Below are 12,739 nucleotides of genomic sequence, written 5' to 3'. Positions count from 1 at the left end.
AAGCATATTTGCTCATTCGGCCTAAAAAACTTCCACTCTTGATTTCTGGCTAAATAAAAGGTGTTGCAATGATATTTCCATGCTGAACTGAGTTGTTCTGGGTCAAATATGAAGGCAAACTCACTTTCCCTTCAGTATTTTGCTGAAATTGGCAGAAATCAGCTCATTTGGCCTGAAAATGCTTTTAAGCGCATAAAAACGTACACTCTTGATTTCTGGCTAAAAAAAGGCTGTTGCAATGATATTTCAATGCTGAACTGAGTTGTTCTGTGTCAAATATGAAGGCAAACCCACTTTACCTTCAGTATTTTGCTGCAATTGGCAGAAATCAGCTGATTTGGCCTGAAAATACTTTTAAGTGCAAAAAAACTTACCCTCTTGAGTTCTGGCTAAATAAAAGCTGTTGTAATGATATTTAAATGCTGAACTGAGTTGTTCTGGGTCAAATATGAAGGCAAACCCACTTTCCCTTCAGTATTTTGCTGCAATTGGCAGAAACAAGCATATTTGGTCATTCGGCCTAAAAAACTTCCACTCTTGATTTCTGGCTAAATAAAAGCTGTTGCAATGATATTTCCATGCTGAACTGAGTTGTTCTGGGTCAAATATGAAGGCAAACCCACTTTCCCTTCAGTATTTTGCTGCAATTGGCAGAAATCAGCTTATTTGGCCTGAAAATGCTTTTAAGCGCATAAAAATCTTCCACTCTTGATTTCTGGCTAAATAAAAGCTGTTGCAATGACATTTCCATGCTGAATTGCATTTTTCTGGGTCAAATATGAAGGCAAACCCACTTTCCTTTCAGTATTTTGCTGCAATTGGCAGAAACAAGCATATGTGCTCATTCGGCCTGAAAATGCTTTTAAGCGCATAAAAACTTACACTCTTGAGTTCTGGCTAAATAAAAGCTGTTGTAATGATATTTAAATGCTGAACTGAGTTGTTCTGGGTCAAATATGAAGGCAAACCCACTTTCCTTTCAGTATTTTGCTGCAATTGGCAGAAACAAGCATATTTGCTCATTCGGCCTGACAATGCTTTTAAGCGCATAAAAATCTTCCACTCTTGATTTCTGGCTAAATAAAAGCTGTTGCAATGATATTTCCATGCTGAACTGAGTTGTTCTGGGTCAAATATGAAGGCAAACCCACTTTCCCTTCAGTATTTTGCTGCAATTGGCAGAAATCAGCTTATTTGGCCTGAAAATGCTTTTAAGCGCATAAAAATCTTCCACTCTTGATTTCTGGCTAAATAAAAGCTGTTGCAATGACATTTTCATGCTGAATTGCATTTTTCTGGGTCAAATATGAAGGCAAACCCACTTTCCTTTCAGTATTTTGCTGCAATTGGCAGAAACAAGCATATGTGCTCATTCGGCCTGAAAATGCTTTTAAGCGCATAAAAACTTACACTCTTGAGTTCTGGCTAAATAAAAGCTGTTGTAATGATATTTAAATGCTGAACTGATTTGTTCTGGGTCAAATATGAAGGCAAACCCACTTTCCTTTCAGTATTTTGCTGCAATTGGCAGAAACAAGCATATGTGCTCATTCGGCCTGAAAATGCTTTTAAGCGCATAAAAACTTACACTCTTGAGTTCTGGCTAAATAAAAGCTGTTGTAATGATATTTAAATGCTGAACTGAGTTGTTCTGGTTCAAATATGAAGGAAAACCCACTTTCCTGTCAGTATTTTGCTGCAATTGGCAGAAATCAGCTCATTCGGCCTGAAAATGCTTTTAAGCGCATAAAAACTTCCACTCTTGATTTCTGGCTAAATAAAAGCTGTTGCAATGATATTTCCATGCTGAACTGAGTTGTTCTGGGTCAAATATGAAGGCAAACCCACTTTCTTGTCAGTATTTTGCTGCAATTGGCAGAAATCAGCTCATTCGGGCTGAAAATGCTTTTAAGCGCATAAAAACTTACAATCTTCATTTCTGGCTAAATAAAAGCTGTTGCAATGATATTTCCATGCTGAACTGAGTTGTTCATGCTCAAATATGAAGGCAAACCCACATTGCTTTCAGTGTTTTGCTGCAATTGGCAGAAACAACCATATGTGCTCATTCGGCCTGAAAATGCTTTTAAGCGCATAAAAACTTACAATGTTGATTTTTGGCTAAATAAAAGCTGTTGTAATGATATTTAAATGCTGAACTGAGTTGTTCTGGGTCAAATATGGAGGCAAACCCACTTTCCTTTCAGTATCTTGCTGCAATTGGCAGAAACAAGTATATGTGCTCATTCAGCCTGAAAATGCTTTTAAGTGCATAAAAACTTAAACTCCTTATTTCTGGCTAAATAAAAGCTGTTGCAATGATATTTCCATGCTGAACTGAGTTGTTCTGGTTCAAATATGAAGGCAAACCCACTTTCCCTTCAGTATTTTGCTGCAATTGGCAGAAACAAGCATATTTGCTCATTCGGCCTAAAAAACATCCACTCTTGATGTCTGGCTAAATAAATGCTGTTGCAATGATATTTCCATGCTGAACTGAGTTGTTCTGGGTCAAATATGAAGGCAAACTCACTTTCCCTTCAGTATTTTGCTGAAATTGGCAGAAATCAGCTCACTTGGCCTGAAAATGCTTTTAAGCGCATAAAAACTTCCACTCTTGATTTCTGACTAAATAAAAGCTGTTGCAATGACATTTCCATGCTGAATAGCATTTTTCTGGGTCAAATATGAAGGCAAACCCACTTTCCTTTCAGTATCTTGCTGCAATTGGCAGAAACAAGCATATGTGCTCATTCGGCCTGAAAATGCTTTTAAGCGCATAAAAACTTACAATCTTGATTTCTGGCTAAATAAAAGCTGTTGTAATGATATTTAAATGCTGAACTGAGTTGTTCTGGGTCAAATATGAGGGCAAACCCACTTTCCTGTCAGTATTTTGCTGCAATTGGCAGAAACAAGCATATTTGCTCATTCGGCCTAAAAAACTTCCACTCTTGATCTCTGGCTAAAAAAAAACTGTTGCAATGATATTTCCATGCTGAACTGAGTTGTTCCGGGTCAAATATGAAGGCAAACCCACTTTCCTTTCAGTATTTTGCTACAATTGGCAGAAACAAGCATATGTGCTCATTCGGCCTGAAAATGCTTTTAAGCGCGTAAAAACTTACAATCTTGATTTCTGGCTAAATAAAAGGTGTTGCAATGATATTTCCATGCTGAACTGAGTTGTTCTGGGTCAAATATGAAGGCAAACCCACCTTCCTTTCAGTATTTTGCTGCAATTGGCAGAAATCAGCTTATTTGGCCTGAAAATGCTTTTAAGCGCATAAAAATCTTCCACTCTTGATTTCTGGCTAAATAAAAGCTGTTGCAATGACATTTCCATGCTAAATTGCATTTTTCTGGGTCAAATATGAAGGCAAACCAACTTTCCTTTCAGTATTTTGCTGCAATTGGCAGAAACAAGCATATTTGCTCATTCGGCCTGAAAATGCTTTTAAGCGCTTTAAAACTTACCCTCTTGAGATCTGGCTAAATAAAAGCTGTTGTAATGATATTTAAATGCTGAACTGAGTTGTTCTGGGTCAAATATGAAGGCAAACCCACTTTCCTGACAGTATTTTGCTGCAATTGGCAGAAATCAGCTCATCTGGCCTGAAAATGCTTTTAAGCGCATGAAAACTTACAATCTTGATTTCTGGCTAAATAAAAGCGGTTGCAATGATATTTCCATGCTGAACTGAGTTGTTCTGGTTCAAATATGAAGGCAAACCCACTTTCCCTTCAATATTTTGCTGCAATTGGCAGAAACAAGCATATTTGCTCATTCGGCCTAAAAAACTTCCACTCTTGATTTCTGGCTAAATAAATGCTGTTGCAATGATATTTCCATGCTGAACTGAGTTGTTCTGGGTCAAATATGAAGGCAAACTCACTTTCCCTTCAGTATTTTGCTGAAATTGGCAGAAATAAGCTCATTTGGCCTGAAAATGCTTTTAAGCGCATAAAAACTTACACTCTTGATTTCTGGCTAAATAAAAGCTGTTGCAATGATATTTCAATGCTGAACTGAGTTGTTCTGGGTCAAATATGAAGGCAAACCCACTTTACCTTCAGTATTTTGCTGCAATTGGCAGAAATCAGCTGATTTGGCCTGAAAATGCTTTTAAGCGCATACAAACTTACACTCTCTCTTTCTGGCTAGATAAAAGCTGTTGCAATGACATTTCCATGCTGAACTGAGTTGTTCTGTATCAAATATGAAGGCAAACCCACTTTCCTGTCAGTATTTTGCTGCAATTGTCAGAAACAAGCATATGTGCTCGTTCGGCCTGAAAATGCTTTTAAGCGCATAAAAACTTACAATCTTGATTTCTGGCTAAATAAAAGCTGTTGTAATGATATTAAAATGCTGAACTGAGTTGTTCTGGGTCAAATATGAAGGCAAACCCACTTTCCTGTCAGTATTTTGCTGCAATTGGCAGAAACAAGCATATTTGCTCATTCGGCCTAAAAAACTTCCACTCTTGATTTCTGGCTAAAAAAAAACTGTTGCAATGATATTTCCATGCTGAACTGAGTTGTTCCGGGTCAAATATGAAGGCAAACCCAATTTCCCTTCAGTATTTTGCTTCAATTGGCAGAAATCAGCTTATTTGGCCTGAAAATGCTTTTAAGCGCATAAAAATCTTCCACTCTTGATTTCTGGCTAAATAAAAGCTGTTACAATGACATTTCCATGCTGAATTGCATTTTTCTGGGTCAAATATGAAGGCAAACCCACTTTCCTTTCAGTATTTTGCTACAATTGGCAGAAACAAGCATATGTGCTCATTCGGCCTGAAAATGCTTTTAAGCGCATAAAAACTTCCACTCTTGATTTCTGGCTAAATAAAAGGTGTTGCAATGATATTTCCATGCTGAACTGAGTTGTTCTGGGTCAAATATGAAGGCAAACCCACCTTCCTTTCAGTATTTTGCTGCAATTGGCAGAAATAGGCATATTTGCTCATTCGGCCTAAAAAACTTCCACTCTTGATTTCTGGCTAAATAAAAGGTGTTGCAATGATATTTCCATGCTGAACTGAGTTGTTCTGGGTCAAATATGAAGGCAAACTCACTTTCCCTTCAGTATTTTGCTGAAATTGGCAGAAATCAGCTCATTTGGCCTGAAAATGCTTTTAAGCGCATAAAAACGTACACTCTTGATTTCTGGCTAAAAAAAGGCTGTTGCAATGATATTTCAATGCTGAACTGAGTTGTTCTGTGTCAAATATGAAGGCAAACCCACTTTACCTTCAGTATTTTGCTGCAATTGGCAGAAATCAGCTGATTTGGCCTGAAAATACTTTTAAGTGCATAAAAACTTACCCTCTTGAGTTCTGGCTAAATAAAAGCTGTTGTAATGATATTTAAATGCTGAACTGAGTTGTTCTGGGTCAAATATGAAGGCAAACCCACTTTCCCTTCAGTATTTTGCTGCAATTGGCAGAAACAAGCATATTTGCTCATTCGGCCTAAAAAACTTCCACTCTTGATTTCTGGCTAAATAAAAGCTGTTGCAATGATATTTCCATGCTGAACTGAGTTGTTCTGGGTCAAATATGAAGGCAAACCCACTTTCCCTTCAGTATTTTGCTGCAATTGGCAGAAATCAGCTTATTTGGCCTGAAAATGCTTTTAAGCGCATAAAAATCTTCCACTCTTGATTTCTGGCTAAATAAAAGCTGTTGCAATGACATTTCCATGCTGAATTGCATTTTTCTGGGTCAAATATGAAGGCAAACCCACTTTCCTTTCAGTATTTTGCTGCAATTGGCAGAAACAAGCATATGTGCTCATTCGGCCTGAAAATGCTTTTAAGCGCATAAAAACTTACACTCTTGAGTTCTGGCTAAATAAAAGCTGTTGTAATGATATTTAAATGCTGAACTGAGTTGTTCTGGGTCAAATATGAAGGCAAACCCACTTTCCTTTCAGTATTTTGCTGCAATTGGCAGAAACAAGCATATTTGCTCATTCGGCCTGAAAATGCTTTTAAGCGCATAAAAACTTACACTCTTGAGTTCTGGCTAAATAAAAGCTGTTGTAATGATATTTAAATGCTGAACTGATTTGTTCTGGGTCAAATATGAAGGCAAACCCACTTTCCTTTCAGTATTTTGCTGCAATTGGCAGAAACAAGCATATGTGCTCATTCGGCCTGAAAATGCTTTTAAGCGCATAAAAACTTACACTCTTGAGTTCTGGCTAAATAAAAGCTGTTGTAATGATATTTAAATGCTGAACTGAGTTGTTCTGGTTCAAATATGAAGGAAAACCCACTTTCCTGTCAGTATTTTGCTGCAATTGGCAGAAATCAGCTCATTCGGGCTGAAAATGCTTTTAAGCGCATAAAAACTTACAATCTTCATTTCTGGCTAAATAAAAGCTGTTGCAATGATATTTCCATGCTGAACTGAGTTGTTCAGGCTCAAATATGAAGGCAAACCCACATTGCTTTCAGTATTTTGCTGCAATTGGCAGAAACAACCATATGTGCTCATTCGGCCTGAAAATGCTTTTAAGCGCATAAAAACTTACAATGTTGATTTTTGGCTAAATAAAAGCTGTTGTAATGATATTTAAATGCTGAACTGAGTTGTTCTGGGTCAAATATGAAGGCAAACCCACTTTCCCTTCAGTATTTTGCTGCAATTGGCAGAAACAAGCATATTTGCTCATTCGGCCTAAAAAACATCCACTCTTGATGTCTGGCTAAATAAATGCTGTTGCAATGATATTTCCATGCTGAACTGAGTTGTTCTGGGTCAAATATGAAGGCAAACTCACTTTCCCTTCAGTATTTTGCTGAAATTGGCAGAACTCAGCTCACTTGGCCTGAAAATGCTTTTAAGCGCATAAAAACTTCCACTCTTGATTTCTGACTAAATAAAAGCTGTTGCAATGACATTTCCATGCTGAATAGCATTTTTCTGGGTCAAATATGAAGGCAAACCCACTTTCCTTTCAGTATCTTGCTGCAATTGGCAGAAACAAGCATATTTGCTCATTCGGCCTAAAAAACTTCCACTCTTGATCTCTGGCTAAAAAAAAACTGTTGCAATGATATTTCCATGCTGAACTGAGTTGTTCCGGGTCAAATATGAAGGCAAACCCACTTTCCTTTCAGTATTTTGCTACAATTGGCAGAAACAAGCATATGTGCTCATTCGGCCTGAAAATGCTTTTAAGCGCGTAAAAACTTACAATCTTGATTTCTGGCTAAATAAAAGGTGTTGCAATGATATTTCCATGCTGAACTGAGTTGTTCTGGGTCAAATATGAGGGCAAACCCACCTTCCTTTCAGTATTTTGCTGCAATTGGCAGAAATCAGCTTATTTGGCCTGAAAATGCGTTTAAGCGCATAAAAATCTTCCACTCTTGATTTTTGGCTAAATAAAAGCTGTTGCAATGACATTTCCATGCTAAATTGCATTTTTCTGGGTCAAATATGAAGGCAAACCAACTTTCCTTTCAGTATTTTGCTGCAATTGGCAGAAACAAGCATATTTGCTCATTCGGCCTGAAAATGCTTTTAGGCGCATAAAAACTTACACTCTTGAGTTCTGGCTAAATAAAAGCTGTTGTAATGATATTTAAATGCTGAACTGAGTTGTTCTGGGTCAAATATGAAGGCAAACCCACTTTCCCTTCAGTATTTTGCTGCAATTGGCAGAAACAAGCATATTTGCTCATTCGGCCTAAAAAACTTCCACTCTTGATTTCTGGCTAAATAAAAGCTGTTGCAATGATATTTCCATGCTGAACTGAGTTGTTCTGGGTCAAATATGAAGGCAAACCCACTTTCCCTTCAGTATTTTGCTGCAATTGGCAGAAATCAGCTTATTTGGCCTAAAAATGCTTTTAAGCGCATAAAAATCTTCCACTCTTGATTTCTGACTAAATAAAAGCTGTTGAGATGACAATTCCATGCTTAATAGCATTTTTCTGGGTCAAATATGAAGGCAAACCCACTTTCCTTTCAGTATTTTGCTGCAATTGGCAGAAACAAGCATATGTGCTCATTCGGCCTGAAAATGCTTTTAAGCGCATAAAAACTTACAATCTTGATTTCTGGCTAAATAAAAGCTGTTGTAATGATATTTAAATGCTGAACTGAGTTGTTCTGGGTCAAATATGAGGGCAAACCCACTTTCCTGTCAGTATTTTGCTGCAATTGGCAGAAACAAGCATATTTGCTCATTCGGCCTAAAAAACTTCCACTCTTGATTTCTGGCTAAAAAAAAACTGTTGCACTGATATTTCCATGCTGAACTGAGTTGTTCCGGGTCAAATATGAAGGCAAACCCACTTTCCCTTCAGTATTTTGCTGCAATTGGCAGAAACAAGTATATGTGCTCATTCGGCCTGAAAATGCTTTTAAGCGCATAAAAACTTAAACTCCTTATTTCTGGCTAAATAAAAGCGGTTGCAATGATATTTCCATGCTGAACTGAGTTGTTCTGGTTCAAATATGAAGGCAAACCCACTTTCCCTTCAATATTTTGCTGCAATTGGCAGAAACAAGCATATTTGCTCATTCGGCCTAAAAAACTTCCACTCTTGATTTCTGGCTAAATAAATGCTGTTGCAATGATATTTCCATGCTGAACTGAGTTGTTCTGGGTCAAATATGAAGGCAAACTCACTTTCCCTTCAGTATTTTGCTGAAATTGGCAGAAATAAGCTCATTTGGCCTGAAAATGCTTTTAAGCGCATAAAAACTTACACTCTTGATTTCTGGCTAAATAAAAGCTGTTGCAATGATATTTCAATGCTGAACTGAGTTGTTCTGGGTCAAATATGAAGGCAAACCCACTTTACCTTCAGTATTTTGCTGCAATTGGCAGAAATCAGCTGATTTGGCCTGAAAATGCTTTTAAGCGCATACAAACTTACACTCTCTCTTTCTGGCTAGATAAAAGCTGTTGCAATGACATTTCCATGCTGAACTGAGTTGTTCTGTATCAAATATGAAGGCAAACCCACTTTCCTGTCAGTATTTTGCTGCAATTGTCAGAAACAAGCATATGTGCTCGTTCGGCCTGAAAATGCTTTTAAGCGCATAAAAACTTACAATCTTGATTTCTGGCTAAATAAAAGCTGTTGTAATGATATTAAAATGCTGAACTGAGTTGTTCTGGGTCAAATATGAAGGCAAACCCACTTTCCTGTCAGTATTTTGCTGCAATTGGCAGAAACAAGCATATTTGCTCATTCGGCCTAAAAAACTTCCACTCTTGATTTCTGGCTAAAAAAAAACTGTTGCAATGATATTTCCATGCTGAACTGAGTTGTTCCGGGTCAAATATGAAGGCAAACCCAATTTCCCTTCAGTATTTTGCTGCAATTGGCAGAAATCAGCTTATTTGGCCTGAAAATGCTTTTAAGCGCATAAAAATCTTCCACTCTTGATTTCTGGCTAAATAAAAGCTGTTACAATGACATTTCCATGCTGAATTGCATTTTTCTGGGTCAAATATGAAGGCAAACCCACTTTCCTTTCAGTATTTTGCTACAATTGGCAGAAACAAGCATATGTGCTCATTCGGCCTGAAAATGCTTTTAAGCGCATAAAAACTTCCACTCTTGATTTCTGGCTAAATAAAAGGTGTTGCAATGATATTTCCATGCTGAACTGAGATGTTCTGGGTCAAATATGAAGGCAAACCCACCTTCCTTTCAGTATTTTGCTGCAATTGGCAGAAATAAGCATATTTGCTCATTCGGCCTAAAAAACTTCCACTCTTGATTTCTGGCTAAATAAAAGGTGTTGCAATGATATTTCCATGCTGAACTGAGTTGTTCTGGGTCAAATATGAAGGCAAACTCACTTTCACTTCAGTATTTTGCTGAAATTGGCAGAAATCAGCTCATTTGGCCTGAAAATGCTTTTAAGCGCATAAAAACGTACACTCTTGATTTCTGGCTAAAAAAAGGCTGTTGCAATGATATTTCAATGCTGAACTGAGTTGTTCTGTGTCAAATATGAAGGCAAACCCACTTTCCCTTCAGTATTTTGCTGCAATTGGCAGAAACAAGCATATTTGGTCATTCGGCCTAAAAAACTTCCACTCTTGATTTCTGGCTAAATAAAAGCTGTTGCAATGATATTTCCATGCTGAACTGAGTTGTTCTGGGTCAAATATGAAGGCAAACCCACTTTCCCTTCAGTATTTTGCTGCAATTGGCAGAAATCAGCTTATTTGGCCTGAAAATGCTTTTAAGCGCATAAAAATCTTCCACTCTTGATTTCTGGCTAAATAAAAGCTGTTGCAATGACATTTCCATGCTGAATTGCATTTTTCTGGGTCAAATATGAAGGCAAACCCACTTTCCTTTCAGTATTTTGCTGCAATTGGCAGAAACAAGCATATGTGCTCATTCGGCCTGAAAATGCTTTTAAGCGCATAAAAACTTACACTCTTGAGTTCTGGCTAAATAAAAGCTGTTGTAATGATATTTAAATGCTGAACTGAGTTGTTCTGGGTCAAATATGAAGGCAAACCCACTTTCCTTTCAGTATTTTGCTGCAATTGGCAGAAACAAGCATATTTGCTCATTCGGCCTGACAATGCTTTTAAGCGCATAAAAATCTTCCACTCTTGATTTCTGGCTAAATAAAAGCTGTTGCAATGATATTTCCATGCTGAACTGAGTTGTTCTGGGTCAAATATGAAGGCAAACCCACTTTCCCTTCAGTATTTTGCTGCAATTGGCAGAAATCAGCTTATTTGGCCTGAAAATGCTTTTAAGCGCATAAAAATCTTCCACTCTTGATTTCTGGCTAAATAAAAGCTGTTGCAATGACATTTTCATGCTGAATTGCATTTTTCTGGGTCAAATATGAAGGCAAACCCACTTTCCTTTCAGTATTTTGCTGCAATTGGCAGAAACAAGCATATGTGCTCATTCGGCCTGAAAATGCTTTTAAGCGCATAAAAACTTACACTCTTGAGTTCTGGCTAAATAAAAGCTGTTGTAATGATATTTAAATGCTGAACTGATTTGTTCTGGGTCAAATATGAAGGCAAACCCACTTTCCTTTCAGTATTTTGCTGCAATTGGCAGAAACAAGCATATGTGCTCATTCGGCCTGAAAATGCTTTTAAGCGCATAAAAACTTACACTCTTGAGTTCTGGCTAAATAAAAGCTGTTGTAATGATATTTAAATGCTGAACTGAGTTGTTCTGGTTCAAATATGAAGGAAAACCCACTTTCCTGTCAGTATTTTGCTGCAATTGGCAGAAATCAGCTCATTCGGCCTGAAAATGCTTTTAAGCGCATAAAAACTTACAATCTTGATTTCTGGCTAAATAAAAGCTGTTGTAATGATATTTAAATGCTGAACTGAGTTGTTCTGGGTCAAATATGAGGGCAAACCCACTTTCCTGTCAGTATTTTGCTGCAATTGGCAGAAACAAGCATATTTGCTCATTCGGCCTAAAAAACTTCCACTCTTGATCTCTGGCTAAAAAAAAACTGTTGCAATGATATTTCCATGCTGAACTGAGTTGTTCCGGGTCAAATATGAAGGCAAACCCACTTTCCTTTCAGTATTTTGCTACAATTGGCAGAAACAAGCATATGTGCTCATTCGGCCTGAAAATGCTTTTAAGCGCATAAAAACTTACAATCTTGATTTCTGGCTAAATAAAAGGTGTTGCAATGATATTTCCATGCTGAACTGAGTTGTTCTGGGTCAAATATGAAGGCAAACCCACCTTCCTTTCAGTATTTTGCTGCAATTGGCAGAAATCAGCTTATTTGGCCTGAAAATGCTTTTAAGCGCATAAAAATCTTCCACTCTTGATTTCTGGCTAAATAAAAGCTGTTGCAATGACATTTCCATGCTAAATTGCATTTTTCTGGGTCAAATATGAAGGCAAACCAACTTTCCTTTCAGTATTTTGCTGCAATTGGCAGAAACAAGCATATTTGCTCATTCGGCCTGAAAATGCTTTTAGGCGCATAAAAACTTACACTCTTGAGTTCTGGCTAAATAAAAGCTGTTGTAATGATATTTAAATGCTGAACTGAGTTGTTCTGGGTCAAATATGAAGGCAAACCCACTTTCCCTTCAGTATTTTGCTGCAATTGGCAGAAACAAGCATATTTGCTCATTCGGCCTAAAAAACTTCCACTCTTGATTTCTGGCTAAATAAAAGCTGTTGCAATGATATTTCCATGCTGAACTGAGTTGTTCTGGGTCAAATATGAAGGCAAACCCACTTTCCCTTCAGTATTTTGCTGCAATTGGCAGAAATCAGCTTATTTGGCCTGAAAATGCTTTTAAGCGCATAAAAATCTTCCACTCTTGATTTCTGGCTAAATAAAAGCTGTTGCAATGACATTTCCATGCTGAATTGCATTTTTCTGGGTCAAATATGAAGGCAAACCCACTTTCCTTTCAGTATTTTGCTGCAATTGGCAGAAACAAGCATATTTGCTCATTCGGCCTGAAAATGCTTTTAAGCGCATAAAAACTTACACTCTTGATTTCTGGCTAAATAAAAGCTGTTGCAATGATATTTCTATGCTGAACTGAGTTGTTCTGGGTCAAATATGAAGGTAAACCCACTTTCCCTTCAGTATTTTGCTGCAATTGGCAGAAACAAGCATATGTGCTCATTCGGCCTGAAAATGCTTTTAAGCGCATAAAAACTTACACTCTTGAGTTCTGGCTAAATAAAAGCTGTTGTAATGATATTTAAATGCTGAACTGAGTTGTTCTG

This window comes from Channa argus, chromosome 15 (assembly GCF_033026475.1).
Source record: "Channa argus isolate prfri chromosome 15, Channa argus male v1.0, whole genome shotgun sequence".
Taxonomy (NCBI): domain Eukaryota; kingdom Metazoa; phylum Chordata; class Actinopteri; order Anabantiformes; family Channidae; genus Channa; species Channa argus.
Note: the sequence above shows the minus strand (reverse complement) of the source record.